The sequence below is a fragment of the Bombyx mandarina genome, chromosome A1 (genome assembly GCF_030267445.1).
Source record: "Bombyx mandarina strain Sakado chromosome A1, ASM3026744v2".
NCBI lineage: Eukaryota > Metazoa > Arthropoda > Insecta > Lepidoptera > Bombycidae > Bombyx > Bombyx mandarina.
The window spans coordinates 12,576,471-12,591,812 of NC_143234.1; the positions used below are offsets into that span (position 1 = coordinate 12,576,471).

Sequence of the window (15,342 nt, forward strand, 5' to 3'; positions counted from 1 at the left end):
CGGAAATCATCTCCATCCGAAGGTTGACCGGAAGAGATCGTTTTCAGAGAGATAATTTCACCTGTTGTATTTAAATTATAAGTTTGCATGTTTTTTCTCATTTACTTATTCAAAGCATTGTCGTTATTTTCGTGTAGCTAAGTAAAGTGTTTAGTATTGTATTGCATTATATTGTTACGCACTGGGGTTCGGATAAATAAAAATTCTACCGAAGTACAAATTAATACAGTATTAACACTTAGATCACTTAACGAATACTTTAAATTTCTCAATTCGCTTCTTCCGCTTCGCTTCAGGTGATCCGTTCGATGTTTCGCTTCGCGTAGTTCCGATTACTAACTGCCTTCGTGCAAGCAAGAGGGGTCGTCGTACCCCCTTATGGGGGCACGGAACGGGCCTCGAGGCGAACCCCACTGCCCGGGCAGAAGCTCCCTGCCACGTAGGGCAGGGGTGAACTGATGCAGGGAGGAATGAGAGGGATGGTTCGTATTCGCGTTCGGCGCACTCCACATGGACAAAAATATATACATATACATAATACTATGCTGGGCGTGAGTCAGCGGCAGGATGGACGCAGAGAAGGGCACAACCCGGCGCCGACTGTTGTCATCTGGTATTTTTTTTCCCTTACGCCAAATACTATTAACGACTAAACTAACTAAAACTAACTAGGACTACTATTTACAAACAGATAGACAGCAGTCAGCAGACGAAGGGCCCACCACCGGCCCAGACGGGGGAGTGGTCCACCCTCGGGTCCCCATAGGGGGGCTCCCCAACGATGTGGGGGGAATGACGAGTGTGGACAGCTCAGTCCCATGGGGGCACTCATTATGAGCACTTCCATATCACTCCGATTAAGCCGACTATTTTGCCATAGCGGGGGGTTCCAGTAGCTCCCTTGGTAGCGCCCAACCATCAGGTGGCCTGGCGTGCAAGGGAGCTAAATTGTGGAGATGCTCGTGGGGTCCACCGTCAGTCAGCCCGCTCGTAGAGATTACGAGCTAGCCTCTGTATGAACTCCTCGACTCCTCATCTAGATCCCGGGCTATTACGTCATTTCTGACGTAACGGCCTTTTTTTATTACTTAGATGGATGGACGAGCTCACAGCCCACCTGATTTTAAGTGGTTACTGGAGCCCATAGACATCTACAACGTAAACGCGCCACCCACCTTGAGATATAAGTTCTGAGGTCTCAGTATAGTTACAACGGCTACCCCACCCCTCGAACCGAAACGCATTACTGCTTCACGGCGGAAATAGACGGAGTGGTGGTACCTACCCGTGCGGACTCCCAAGAGGTTCTACCACCAGGCCTGCTCCTACTATCGCATGAAGAACCAGATTTTTCTGGGCCTGCCACTTCACCCGCATATACTGCGGGATGAGGTGATACCAGGCCGCAGCTGCGTACGTGATACGGGAGCGAACATACGTCTTATAAATGCCGAGCTTAGTCCTGACCGGCAAATTTGTTAAGTACGTATTTCATCAGAAAAATTGGTACCCGCCTGCGGGATTCGAACACTGATGCATCGCTTAACATGACTGCGCCGGACGTCTTATCCGTTAGGCCACGGCTTCGAGTGTGCCATAAAGCGACTTTGACAATAAGACGAATTGGTTCGTCATGCAACCTAATCTACACATCAGCCCAAGGAGTTTCTTGCCGGATCTTCTCAGCGGGTCGCGATTCCGATCCGGTTGTAGATGCGAAGCGGCTAGCTACTCTTGGGCTGTTAGGTCTCTTTTGGAGGCGCTCGGGCAGCTGTTAGCAAACCCCACCCCTCCTGGCTGAGCATTTGCTCACTCACCTGTCCTGGTAAAACTGGAAAGGCCACCGGGCTACCAGCAATTCTTCCTTCATAAAAAAAAGAAGGAAAAAAAAGACGGAAATTATTTTATACCATTCACCCCGATTTCAATGGTATATTGTATTATCATGTCAAAAGTTATTTTTCAATCATTTCCAAATACCATTAAACTTTTCAAAAGATGAGCAAGTTCAGTGTTTTTTTTTTTATAAAAAAAAATTACTCGAAAGCCTTAGGCATTGATTTTGCTGATGGCACAGTAGACACAAAAATTACAGGTGCTTAGAGACAAAAAAGTCTAAAATTTAGATTGAATTTATAGAAACTGATAAATATGTGATGATGATGAACTGTATAAAAATACAAATAAAGAACAGTTTTTTCATACGCGAATCTGTGGTTTTAAGCAAGTTTAGTAAATGCAAATTAATTACACTGTGAAGTTCGCTAATGTGACGCCGGGTGACGTATTACATAAACTTGCGCTAGACAATTGTGCTTTTTTGTTGCAGCTTTCGTAAGTTACATTTCTCATCTTTACGACGACATGCGTACTGTTTATAGAGTAGACAGAGATGTAATATCAATATCAAACGGCAAATAACTTTTTTGCTGCAACAGTTTCTACCTGTACTGACTGGAAAAGTTTAAGCTTAAAGCTTTATTAATCGATTTAAAATAGAAATAGGGCAAGAGAATAGAGAGTTAGAAATAGAGAGTTATAGAGCAGGGAGAAGATTAAAGATACGTTATAAATCGAAGCGTTTTGTTTACAAGAATCATACTAGGAAACACAAGTAAAAACAAAAGGTATTCAAGCTCTACTGATTATAACGAAATCCGGATTAATTTGCGATGAAATGATGCTGGGTGCTGAGCTTTTACCATCGGGTAGAACCATCGATTCGAAGATTTGCTGCCTACAGCTGATGAGACTGGAGTAAGTACAAGGGCAATAAAAAAAAAAAAGAAATGGCGAAAAACTTTTATTCAACAGAAATGATCAGGTTTTTCATCGTGCCATCACCAGATCACACAAATTAGCCGCTCCATAATTATTAAGAGAGCTTTATCGGAAACTGTGAATGCGGCTTAGAGCATGTTTTAGTTTCCTCAGAATTCTTTAGGAATTTCTCAGGTAACTGGAGGAACCTTCAAAACTGCTTGTCGCATTTTTGGAGCAGAATTCCCAAAATCTCTACACCAATGGAATTATGTTAGTACCTACAAAATGGCAAATTATAATATAATTGAATAGTCAAAAGTAAAGAATACAAAAAATAATAATTTGCTTAGTCAATCTGGGAAAAACATTGTGCGACCTATTATTTAAATATATAAAAATATTCACTGTCTCCTGAAATACAAGGCCTAGATTGGGGCCCGATAATTCATTTATAAATAATTTATAACACAACATCCAATATGTAACAAGGTCATATTTTTATTAGCGGCCGATGAGGCAAACGGAGGAAGCGCTGACTACAGCACTTAACGTAATTATACTACTCGCAACAATATGCTTACACTTAACAGAAAATTTAGATTTACAGACAAGTCATAACTGCCAACTTTGTACAGCCTTTAACAAGAAAAGACGACACAAAAAAAGAAACTTAAAACTTAATTGGATTCTTTAAAAAAAAAACAGGGAAACAAAAATATCGAATCGAGAACGTCCGCCTTCTACTGGTTTAAGACGCACCAGTAATCACATAAATTGTAATTTTTGCGGAATTGATTTACACCATTGTTTGATTACTATTCGTTCACCATGGAAATCACTCGTGAACATTAATTCCTCCTCCTCCTGGCGTCAATAATCCTTAATCCTGAGGGTCGTGTCCTCATTGGGCTTTCTTGGGAAAATACGCGTGATGAAAACCCGCTTCCTTCCACGGCAGTGCTTTTGGAAGAGATTTAGTTCTTCAAGGCCGCTGAAGCCTTGGGTCCGGTTAATTAGCCGCCACCAGACATTCGACGTTGACTGTTTTACGGTGGAAAGATCGAACTCTAACTCAACCCTCCCCTTTTCTGATCCGGGCTTGGGACCAGCATTGGCAGAGTTAAAAGTACGTATTTAATTTTAGTTTTAGTAATAATAATTATTTAGGTAAAGCTACTTATAAATAGAAAATCTGCGTTAGCTCACCGCCGGTCGGCAGAGTTCCTAGAAGGCTGGCAGCATTTCCACGCTGGATAGCAATGCTAATTCTTTGTGCAAAATACGTACCGGCCTTCTGGTCTCCCGAGGCCTCAAAAAGTTTTTTTTAAGGTCCTTAAAAAAGCTTTTAGCAGATGGGCCCCAGGGGCCCAAAGTTTCCACCCCAAACGGAACAAAAATGAAATCTTTAGAGAGATTTTCATATTTCCGTCGTTTGAGGCCTTCAGCCGTTGAAGCAGCGCTGCCAGCGTTAGAATTAGTCCCAGGAAGATGTGTCGGTGCCATGGTATCTACACAAGTCGCATCCCAAACGAGCGACCGACCCATCTTCCAGGGAATTATTGACATACCGTCTGGTCTCTTACCATCGCTTCGCACCAAACCATTCGGTTCTAGAATGGCTGGCACGCCGGCGCTGACAAGGGCCCGACGGATGATGTCATTTATGCTGGCGTGGCGGGATATTCTGCCAGCGCTTTTCACGCATGAGAGCCCGTGGTAACCAAAGCGGTCGACAATGTTGCCACACTGGCAGTGATGCTGAACACAGCAAGGTGCCCCCAGGCAAAGACAGTTTGCTAAACGAAAGCTATTGTCTGACATTAGAGTGCCGGTGTGAAGTGATGGATGGGCCTGCAACCATAGCCCCGATTCCCATTCTGCAACTGCGAGGAGGCGAACACGCTCTGTTGAATCTCTACATGAGTCAAGTAAATTTTTACGTATCAATTCACAGAGCGGCTCATCCCACAATCGCTAAGAAGTCGGGACCGTGGGCAGATCAGTATTAGGGCAGGTTAGTAACCACTCATTTCTTGCTTCAGTCATATAAGTGATTTTTGGATCCAATAAAGGCGAAGACAAAATTTTAGAAACGAGTTCGTAAGTACTGTGGACTGAACCAAGAAATGCTGGTAATGCTACACATGAAATTTTGCGGATGCCTAGGCCCCCAAGTTTTATCGGGAGAGAAGCTAGGGACCATATTCGGTCGTCCATGTCTACGTTCAAAACCGCGACGAGTGTATCTCTCACTATGTTGTCCAAATCCTGTAAAAGAGTTTGTCCAGATTGGACAACACCGGAGGTTAGGATAGGAGGTTGTTTTAGTGATATTTCATTATAGTTTATGTGAATTTTTTAGGTCTGGACAATTATGTAGGCTACCTTTTATTCCACGGAAGACTGCACTGATACTTTTCCTTGACCACGCGAGCGAATCCCCGGGCACAAGCTAGTATCTATATAAATCGAACTATTATCGCAAATAAAACATTTAAAGAATCTTAAAATGAGAAATGGGAACCGATAAAATCTGATGTCAAACATAAATAACACTGAGGAATTGCAGACAAGCTTTGTGATCAGATTCACAGAAACATCTTCAAAAATCAATAAAACTTAATCAAGGCGACGATGGATATGACATGTGTGGTTTTTTATTTACATACCAAAAGTCTACAGTTTTAGAACCTTCATCAACAAGTCAGCAATACGACGAAATCCAAAGTGATAAAAATAACAAAACCCCGTGCAGTCAAAAAAACTATGAAAAAGGTATTTGATTTATAAAATTTTTATTGGAATCTACCGCAGAATAATCTCACAGAATAAATGTAATAAAAAAACGAACGTGCTAACGACAAAATTACAATTATGGTCCTCTGGTTAGACCATCGTTTTTTTTTCCTACTTATGCCGATAGCCTTGAAGGCTATATCAGCTTCTCCTTGACGTGTAGATGAGCTCACGGGGCTCAAACCGGGTCTAACACTGGCCCTAGCAAGAGCAATGCTTCACAGAATCTACCATCGGATCGGAAATGCGACCCAGTGAGAAGATGCGGCGAGAAACTCAGTGGGCTGTGTCTATGGGTTAATTGCCCCGTGAGTTCACCTACTCGCCGGGGAAACTAGTATGACCCACCGAGGTCAGTTGAATAGGTAGGAAAAAAAAACAATTATGATTTTATGTTCGGAACCGAAAAACGAAGACTTCGCATATTTAAAAGAACGCTATCATTCAAAAAGAAATCAAAAAGCGAATATCACATACATAAAAACGAAGTTTTTTGCATTTTTTTAATCTAGAAGCATCTATCAGGTGCTATCAATCTATCAGTTGTTGCCGCAAACTGTTTAGGACGTGACCTTCTATTTGCGGGCATTAACAGCTTAGCATCTAATTATGGAAGTTCACATTAGGATACAATGTTCACACAAGGATATATAATTTATATTACAAGGGCTATTAGAGCAAAGATGTAAAATCATAGTTTTCGCCCAATTGTCTAAATTCGACAATAGCCAGTGACATCTCAAGAATTCGATTCATTTTATGTTATAACCTCTCTTTGTATAGCTATTGACATAAAAATAAAAACAAACACATGCTGGTCAAAAGAGATAAAGAATTGAAACTTGGTTGGAAAATAGCATAGAAAATGGTACTTAAGTCGATTGTTTTTTTTTCTACATATTTATATAAACGTAAATAGCATTGCAAATCTAAAACATGCAACAGGTCTCCCAAACCAGACTCTGTTGAAAATTTCACACTAAGTCGCCTAAGTTCTGAGTCCTCGTGGCCTAAAGAATAAGACGCCCGGTGCATTCGTATCAAGCGATGCAACGGTGTTCGAATCCCGCAGGTGGGTACCAATTTTTCTAGTGAAATACGTCATAATAATATGTCATACGTCAATACGAACAAATGTCCACGATTGACTACCACGGTGAAGGAATAACATCGTGTAATAAAAATCCAACCCGCAAAATTATAATTTGCGTAATTACTGGTGGTAGGACGTCTTGTGAGTCCGCACGGGTAGGTACCACCACCGTGTCTATTTCTACCGTGAAGCAGTAATGCGTTTCGGTTTGAAGAGTGGGGCAGCCGATATATTGTAAAAACGGAGACTTAGAACTTATGTTTCGAGGTGGATGGCGATATATACGTTGTAGATGTTTAGGGTTCCAGTAACCACTTCACACCACGGCCATGCGCTTATCCACCCATCTAAGCAATAAAAAACACTAGATAAGAGGGCTTGCGAGCGAGGCTTTACTTAAAAATAATCATATCTGTATTTACAAATCTATATATATAAAAATGAATTGCTGTTCGTTAGTCTCGCTAAAACTCGAGAACGGCTGGACCGATTTGGCTAATTTTGGTCATGAATTATTTGTGGAGGTCCAGTGAATGTTTAAAAGATAGATAAATATGAAAATGCTCCGAATTAAATAAAAATAACAAAAAGCTGTTTATCCTTTGATGTGTCCCCCGTCGGACGGATTCCTTTTGTTTGTTTTAAGTTTATTTTATACAAAAGCTTAGATCTTTTATTTATCGATTGAGGCACTACGAAGTCTGCCGGGTCAGCTAATAATAAATATAATCAATTAGATTTTAAAAATACAAATTTGAAAAATGAAAACCGTGAATATCCGACCTTATGTCCGGAATACCGAGGAGCTAGTGCTTGAACACAGCCTTCGTCAGTCGCGAGCGCTTCGTAACAGTGAAGCAACCTTCGCTTCAGTACCTTATTGCTGTCCGCGGGTGACAGACGTGTGCTTCCGTTCACAAATTCACTGTAAACGCGTCGAAATAACAAAAACGCATGGTGTTCTGTGAAGTGTGACGGAGAAATTTTTAAAACGTTTTTTCTTGTTGTAAGTACAGCTTAATTTTTTAGTTGAATGTGATTTCGCATGCGGACGTACTGGGTCTCCTATCTTCTCCTAGATAAGAGATATACCACTAAAACTTGGTTGATTTACGGATTCATGAATTTTTCAAATTTCCCGGCAACCTTATCAATTTTGGCATCCCTCAAAATCTTGTTCGGACTAATGCAATACGTTTTCAATAGAATCAAAATAGGTTCAGCTATTTTCAGTTTACAAACAGAATTTTTTACTGATAAAGTTCAAACTAATCATTAATTTATTGTCGAATCCAGAGATGAGACCGTATAGAGAAAAATTGTTTTTTTTTTTATTAACTATATATTTAATTTGGCAAATTATTTTAATTCAACTCTATATCTTTATGAAATACTTATATTGAAAAAGTTTACTATATGTATTTTTACTGTGTGAAATGTGACTTGTGTATGTACTGATTAGTGCAAATAAACAATTTCTCTTAGATCAGCGACAGCAAGCATTTTTTATTAGCCTTGTAGGTTGACAAGCATTCGGGCCACCTGATGTTAAGTGGTTGTCGTCGCTCATGGACGTCGCAATGCTAGGAGCAGAGCCAAGCCGCTTCCTACCGATAAATACTCATCACAAGCCTCGTTTGAAGAAGGAGTATCTTGATATAAATACTTCTGGATGTCATACAGTCGAGAATTGATACATAACGAGTTTTTTTGTTTGCAAACTTACACAAATTGAACCTTATATTAAAAATATCCGTAACATAACGTACAGTAGATTAGGGTGAATAGGGACTAGAGGTAGAATAGGGACAAATCTGGGATGTCACAATACTTTTGCTGAGTTGTTAGATTTAGCTTTGTTGAACTGAAAATTAATTTTATTTTGTGTTTAAGAATATTAAATGAAACATTTAGTCATCAAAGTTTTGTAACTCATTAAAGATATTATAAAATTAATGACCTAAAGTTTAGGTACCTACCTTATAACTAAATAGTGCCATCCCTAACGAAAAACTCTATTAACCACTCAACCGACCCGATTCACCCCAACGCATACGTAAATAGGAACAAGTGAGTTTTTGTAACTTTCTATGATTATTCTTTAATAAACTATATCTTAATTCATTGTAAATGAAAATTTTAACTACCGGAACTATTATGATCTCTGTTTTATTACTATACCTACAAAAAAAACGATTTAAATCAATGTCGAACTTAAAAAGTCTCCCGATTCTCCCCATTTTACGGTATGTTGACAAATGCACACGCAGACTTGACAGTCAACCTGTTATCGTCATGATCAACGATTAAATTTAAAATACAGCTCAATTCTTTTTATTTAATTCGAAGGCAGACAAGCAAATTGTCCCAAGTGACGGGCAGTGGTAAATTTTGTGATACATAGTGTTTGACCTTCTGAGAATTATGTGTTGGATGTGCTCACAGCGTCAATGAACATAAGTCGTACTGTTCCACAGAATGTGTTTAAAGTCGTTGGTTCGATATTTGTGTGTATTATGTTAGCATTATGCTATAAGGATAGTTCTTTGACCCATGCTTGAGGTACCTAAAGAGCATAAATGCGTTTCGGTATGAAGGGTGGAGAGTTAACAACAGCTGGGTCGTCCGCCTATCTCAGCGCCAACTCTCCATTTACCATTAGGTGGGCGGTAGGTTCGTCTGGCTTCAAAGGCAAGAAAAGTGTTTACAAAAATGAGTATTTGTCACTTAGGCTGTGCACACATGAACTATTCATACAACTAATTTAAAACTTTATACATATACTAGCTGTACACGTCCGCTTCGCTGGGCATTTAAAATTAACATTATTATTTCTCACCCCATAAAGATTCTCATCATTAACGCCCCCGCAACTGGTGTAGGGAGTCCAACACTCATATAAATATTAGCCTATCCATTAAGTACATGTATTTTCTACATGGATACCAAGCTTCAAGTCAATCGGATGCATGGTTCAGTAGTTATAACGGAACATCCGTAAAAACCACTGTAGATTTATATATTAGTATAGATATTTACAAATTATACTAAGAGATTCACTGCAGAATGGCCAGCTGCAGAACGGCTATCCTCAACCCACGCTGATTCTGACCCAGCGGGGTATTCCGTAGGATAGACCATTCTAACCGGCCTGCCGACCGAGAGGGCTGGTGGTCGTGGCGCCGACGACCGCCAGTCCGGCGTCCCGAGGGGGAGGGTAATGGGAGAGATGTGCTCCGCACTAAACGCTTCACTTTCCCCCCTTTGCCTTTTCATGAGTTTTGTCTCATGCAAGGTTTGGACATTGGTTGTTGAGAGACAGGAGGTTTTAGTCGGTTCGTCTCCGACATGCCCCACCCTCTATCCCCAGTGAAGGGCAGAAGTCCGGCGATTTCCTCCTGACAAAAAAAAAAGGACGGGTTGGCATTTGATTTCTATGAGCTCCGGTGACCATTCAACGTCAGGCGGCTCGTGAGCTCTATTGCTAATTTACAGCATTATAAACATTGTTGGAATAAAATATTTAGCGATAAACATACAACTGTGTGTTATCAGTTCAATAAAAAAAAACTATAAGCATCGCTCTTCAAACTCGGCTAATTGAGTTTGGCTTACAAAACCGAGTGAACGCCGCCACTGGTTGCGACACAGTCGGGTGTCTATCTTGCGCATTGTTGTTGTCACTACGACTATAATAAACACGGAGCTGCTTCAATCAAATTCAAATCAGTTATATCAACTTAAATCTCATCAAAGCGTACTCATTTGGCGTCACAAGTATCCACTAATAAGGCATCTAAAAAATAGCCACAGAAAATGACAGTTTACGAAAAAGGTGGTATTACGCGGCTTGACACGTCCTGACGGATCTATAAACAGAATTATTAGACGCCTGCAGCTTTAGCACTAGGAGCAGGCATAGGGACCCTGATATCCGGACTTGTCGAACCCGTCAAGAGTTGGACGTGAAACCTAATGCATAACATCAGCTCGCTGAGTTTGTGGCCGGATCTTCGTAGTGGGTTGCGATTCCGATCCGATAGTATGCATAGCGCATTTAACAGCAGCTTCCCTCGAGCCTGTACAGCTATTAACAAATCCCACCCTACCCAGATTACTTCTGAAAGAAACTGGACAGACCTTTCGGGCAACTGATAATCCTTTCGTCCTGAAAAAAATACACGATTTGCAGCCTGTAGATGTGCAAAATCATCGACTGTCATTTTCGTTATTCAGATTTTTGTCCTATCTACTTTATTTTACGGTAGCTAATTCTAAGCCCTGTATATAATATTACTGCGTTCCGTATGTTTGTTTGTGAAGCTGTTTGAGTTGTCACAGTTATTGTTTTTGGGTTTGGGTTTTTGATACAGCAAACTCAAGTTACATACGTCCGCATGAGTTCCCAGCGAATCCGGTTCCAGTTGAAAAGAAATACAGCAATTAACTGTAAGAGTTACATCCCAACCCTTCATCGCACTGGTGCTTCTTTAAATTGTGCGTCAATTTTTATTGAAACAGCTTTTCTTGGGGTTATTAGTTCGAAGACTTTCTTTAATTATGTAAGATTTGCCCACCCTTCAAATTTCTATGAAAATATTCTCATTGGGAGTACACTATCATCATCATTTTAAAGTAGCCACCTCCCGTACCGGGGTAGGGGCGGTTGTCGGACCCCTGAAACTAACGGAGTTTCTCGCTGGGTATTAGCAGTGGATTACGATGCACTACTCTTGCTAGGAGATTTGTTAGGAAGCTCTTACAGGCCAGTCACAGTTAAGCCAGAATAGCCCCTCAAAGTCGCTGGCAGAGTTTGACCTGTTTTATTTATTTATTGCATAATTGGCTTGATGAGCTCATAGCCCACCTGAGGTTAAGTGGTTAACGGAGCCCATAGACATCTACAACGTAAATGCCGCCACCCACCTTGAGAAATGAGTTCTAAGGTCTCAGTACAACGGCTGCCCCACCCTTCAAACCGAAACGCATTACTGCTTCACGGCAGAAATAGGCAGGGCGGTGGTACCTACCCGTGCGGACTTACAAGAGGTCCTACGACTAGTATTTTTGCAGTCATCAAATAAAATCAGAATCAAATTTAATTCGGTACGAACAAAAAATAGTAATCTTCTACCAAGGTTGATACATGTATAAAGTTGTGTAAGATATTGCTAAAATTTTAATAATAAACCGAATTTGAATTCCGACATGTATGAACAAAAATTCGAGGATAATGACCTTTATGGGTAAAACTAGTTTTGTAAGCTTCCATGGGTTCTGTCTGTTTCTCCCACTCTATTCTGACGTCATGATCAGATAAAACTTTTGTGTATAATCTATATATCTATATATATATAAATGAATTGCTGTTCGTTAGACTCGCTAAAACTCGAGAACGGCTGGACCGATTTGGCTAATTTTGGTCTTAAATTATTTGTGGAAGTCCAGAGAAGGTTTAAAAGGTAGAAAAATATGAAAATGCTCGGAATTAAATAAAAATAACGATTTTGTTTTTCCTTTCATGTATCCCCTCGTCTGACGGATTCCTTTTGTTTGTTTTAAGTTTATTTTATACAAAATTTTATGTATTTTATTTATCGATTGAGGCACTACAAAGTCTGCCGGGTCAGCTAGTACAATATAGATATGAAATCCACTTTATTACTCTATAGTTTGCACACACAAACCCTTATTTCCTGTTAAAAGAATTACAGATGTAAGAAAGAATCAAACTTCAAATAGGCAAAAATGTTGAAGACATACTACGCGACGGATTAAGAGGAATATTAGTACCACACCCCACTCCATTATGACTTGTAATACTGTTCCATTATCTGGAATGACATATACCAATACTAAGATGCATGTCTGAAGCTAGGTGAAAAAGCTCCATGGCCGATAAAGTTAGACTATGCTGAGTTCGACATATTGGGAGAAAAGATAAAAAAAGCGGAAGAGATATGAATTTATTAAGAATGTTAAAACGGTGAGGGGACGTCAAATCAAAAATATTGCATTGTGTGGTAGGACCTCATGTGAGTCCGCACGGGTAGGTACCACCACCCGGCGTATTTCTGCCGTGAAACAGTAATGCGTTTCGACTTGAAGGCTGGGGCAGCCGTTGTAACTATACTGAGACCTTAGGACTTATATCTCAAGGTGGGTGGCGCATTTACGTTGTAAATGTCTATGGGCTCCAGTAACCACTTAACACCAGGTGGGCTGTGAGCTCTTTTACCTATCTAAGCAATAAACAAAAGTAGCCGAAGCAAGTAAACATTTAACTTACACCCTGATATTGGGATAAATGTAAAGAAGGTGAAGACTTATTGACTAATGTCTTATAGAATGTTTTTACTCCAAGGATACTCGTAAAAGCGGATCAGAGGCGGGTATCTAGGCCAGAAGCAACTCTAACAAACCCGTTAATGTCAATAGTATAATACGCAATGTATCAAAATCGTTATGTAAACTGACCCGTACTGACGCAAAACAGTTTTTGCAACTTAAATTTTAGCGACCACTTATCAGAATGTTAATTTTTTTTTCCACTCCAAAGCTATTTCGGTCTGTTTGGGAGGGTTTTTGCGAATTCATGTATTGATTCTGATTATCTATAAATATAAATAAAATTAAAGTGTCTGTTTGCAATATTGAAATAATCGCTTTTTACTACATCCATATGAATATATATACGGTTCATACACCAAAATAACATTTTTTACAATTTTTGTTTGTCTGTCTGTCTGTCTGTCTATTTGTTCCGGCTAAACTTTGGAACGGCTGGACTGAATTTGGCGGGACTTTCACTGATAGGTAGCGGAAGATATACTTAGGCTACTTTTTTTAGACCAGCTTCGCCCCGCAGCGTCACCCGCGATACGACAAGAACCGCGGGTAACATCGCGTGACTCAACCATTCAATAATAAAATTTAATGCTTCCGAAGCGAAGCGAGGGCGGGTCGCTAGTTTGTAAATGAAATTGGTTCGAATGTGTAGCGTAAAGTAGGTGAATTTTATCTTAAAATATACCTACTTACGCAATATTAGGTACTAATGTAAATTTTAGTGCAAGGATATATTTGTGTATACAATATACATAATTCAGGGGCATAATCTTGTTTAATATTCAATTAAATACTAATCAAAGAATGTTAGCTTCAAATTGTTGAGTACGTTAACTCTGCCGTACGTCCTCAGTGTGCTTAGTGCGAGTTCCTTAACGTTCTCGATAGCGTAAAAGTTAACTCAAATTTGTATGCAGTTGGGTACAGCGCCCCTAGCGGCAAACGTAGACAAACGGTCCAACTTTATACAAATCTTATTTAACTTTTACGCGATTTGGAACATTAAAAAACTCGCACTAAACACACAGACACCAAATTAACAATTGATTATTCTAAGATATCACAATAGTAATAATACTTTGACATGCACTGACTGAAATCTTTATTCCCAGGCAGTTATTAAATTACACGTTATTGTTAAGGTCAATCTTATAGATGAGATATAGCAATCTATTTATATATTACGTAGACTGTTCCTGATCTCATCTGATACTTAGTGGTTACGGAAGCGTTTAGACCTTAACGCTGCCACCTTGAGACATGAGGTCTGATGCCCGTATCTTTAGACGTTTCGTAAAACAGTCCTCCACTCTTAACTCATCCGATGATGCTCGAGAATTCCCTCCAAACTTACTCGAGTTTGGTATTTTTAGTCGACCATTACAATATTCCTCAACTGTCCTCGAGTGAGGTAATAATGATGAAAATTTGATCAAGCTAGCGTCAAACCCATAGAGTTCTGTAGTCTATGGTCATTGTTTAATGTCAAAGTCAAGCTGCCGCTGTCTGTTTGACACTAGATGAACTTGTTTGATGTTTTGGTTGCTGAGTTATTCGTAAATATGTGTGCGTGCGGTAAATCTGAAAGTGTATTATTTATTTTCTAACCTATTATTATTTTAGATTTCGGATCCGGCTTTGTATTTTTATTCGCCGCTTTTGTGTGATTTTGGTTGCATCGTGTTGTTGAAGTGCTTTTCCACAACCACCAGTTTATTATTATATAAATAAAACTTATAATCGCATTGACTTTATATATCAGGTAGTAAGCAAAATATGTCTCTTATGTAGGTAAATAAAATAAAGAGTTTCAAACGTCTAACCTCGAACTATATTTACTTTATTAATAAATATTATCAAACTTAAATTATCAAAATATGCGGGAATCATGCACAGATCCAGGCCATTGCACAACAATATCATATATTTCCATTTGCGGTCCACATACTATTTAGCCATTGATAGAAAACCAGCCTTGAGGAACGTTCAAGGTACTTCGCGACGTACCTTGACTTGACAGTTCGCTTACTTCACTCCGGTTAGGAAAATTTTCCAAGGACGTTTGAGTGGAGTTTATTTTTACGACTAATCATACCAAAACGCGCGTTGGAGGTTGAGTCGAGTCGAGTTAAGCTCGTGTAAACGACTAAAGATACGGGTGTGAGACTCAAGGCATCAAGCTGCTCCTACTTTCAAGAGGTACGCATTTATGCTTTGCTGTAAAAATAGGCAGAACAGTGGTACATACCTATGCTGGCTCACACGACACCCTACCATCATTAATATAAATGTTTTATTTTTTTTCAATTTTTATGAGCAAAAACCATCTAATGTATCGAATA

General features: G+C 39.7%; 1 protein-coding gene and 1 pseudogene across 1 annotated transcript in view; one reads left to right on the forward strand and one right to left on the reverse strand.

Annotated features, from left to right (window-relative positions):
- Positions 1 to 3,935: 3,935 nt before the first annotated feature.
- On the reverse strand, positions 3,936 to 5,034 carry LOC149499553 (uncharacterized; annotated as a pseudogene).
- A 2,469-nt stretch (positions 5,035 to 7,503) lies between these two features.
- The window catches only part of ldd (lipid droplet defective), a 113,129-nt gene continuing 105,290 nt past the window's right edge, over positions 7,504 to 15,342 (forward strand). Inside the window, exon 1 of the mRNA XM_028179812.2 lies at positions 7,504 to 7,658. The gene's annotated coding sequence lies outside the window, so the exon portion shown is untranslated. The remainder of the gene's footprint in view (positions 7,659 to 15,342) is intronic.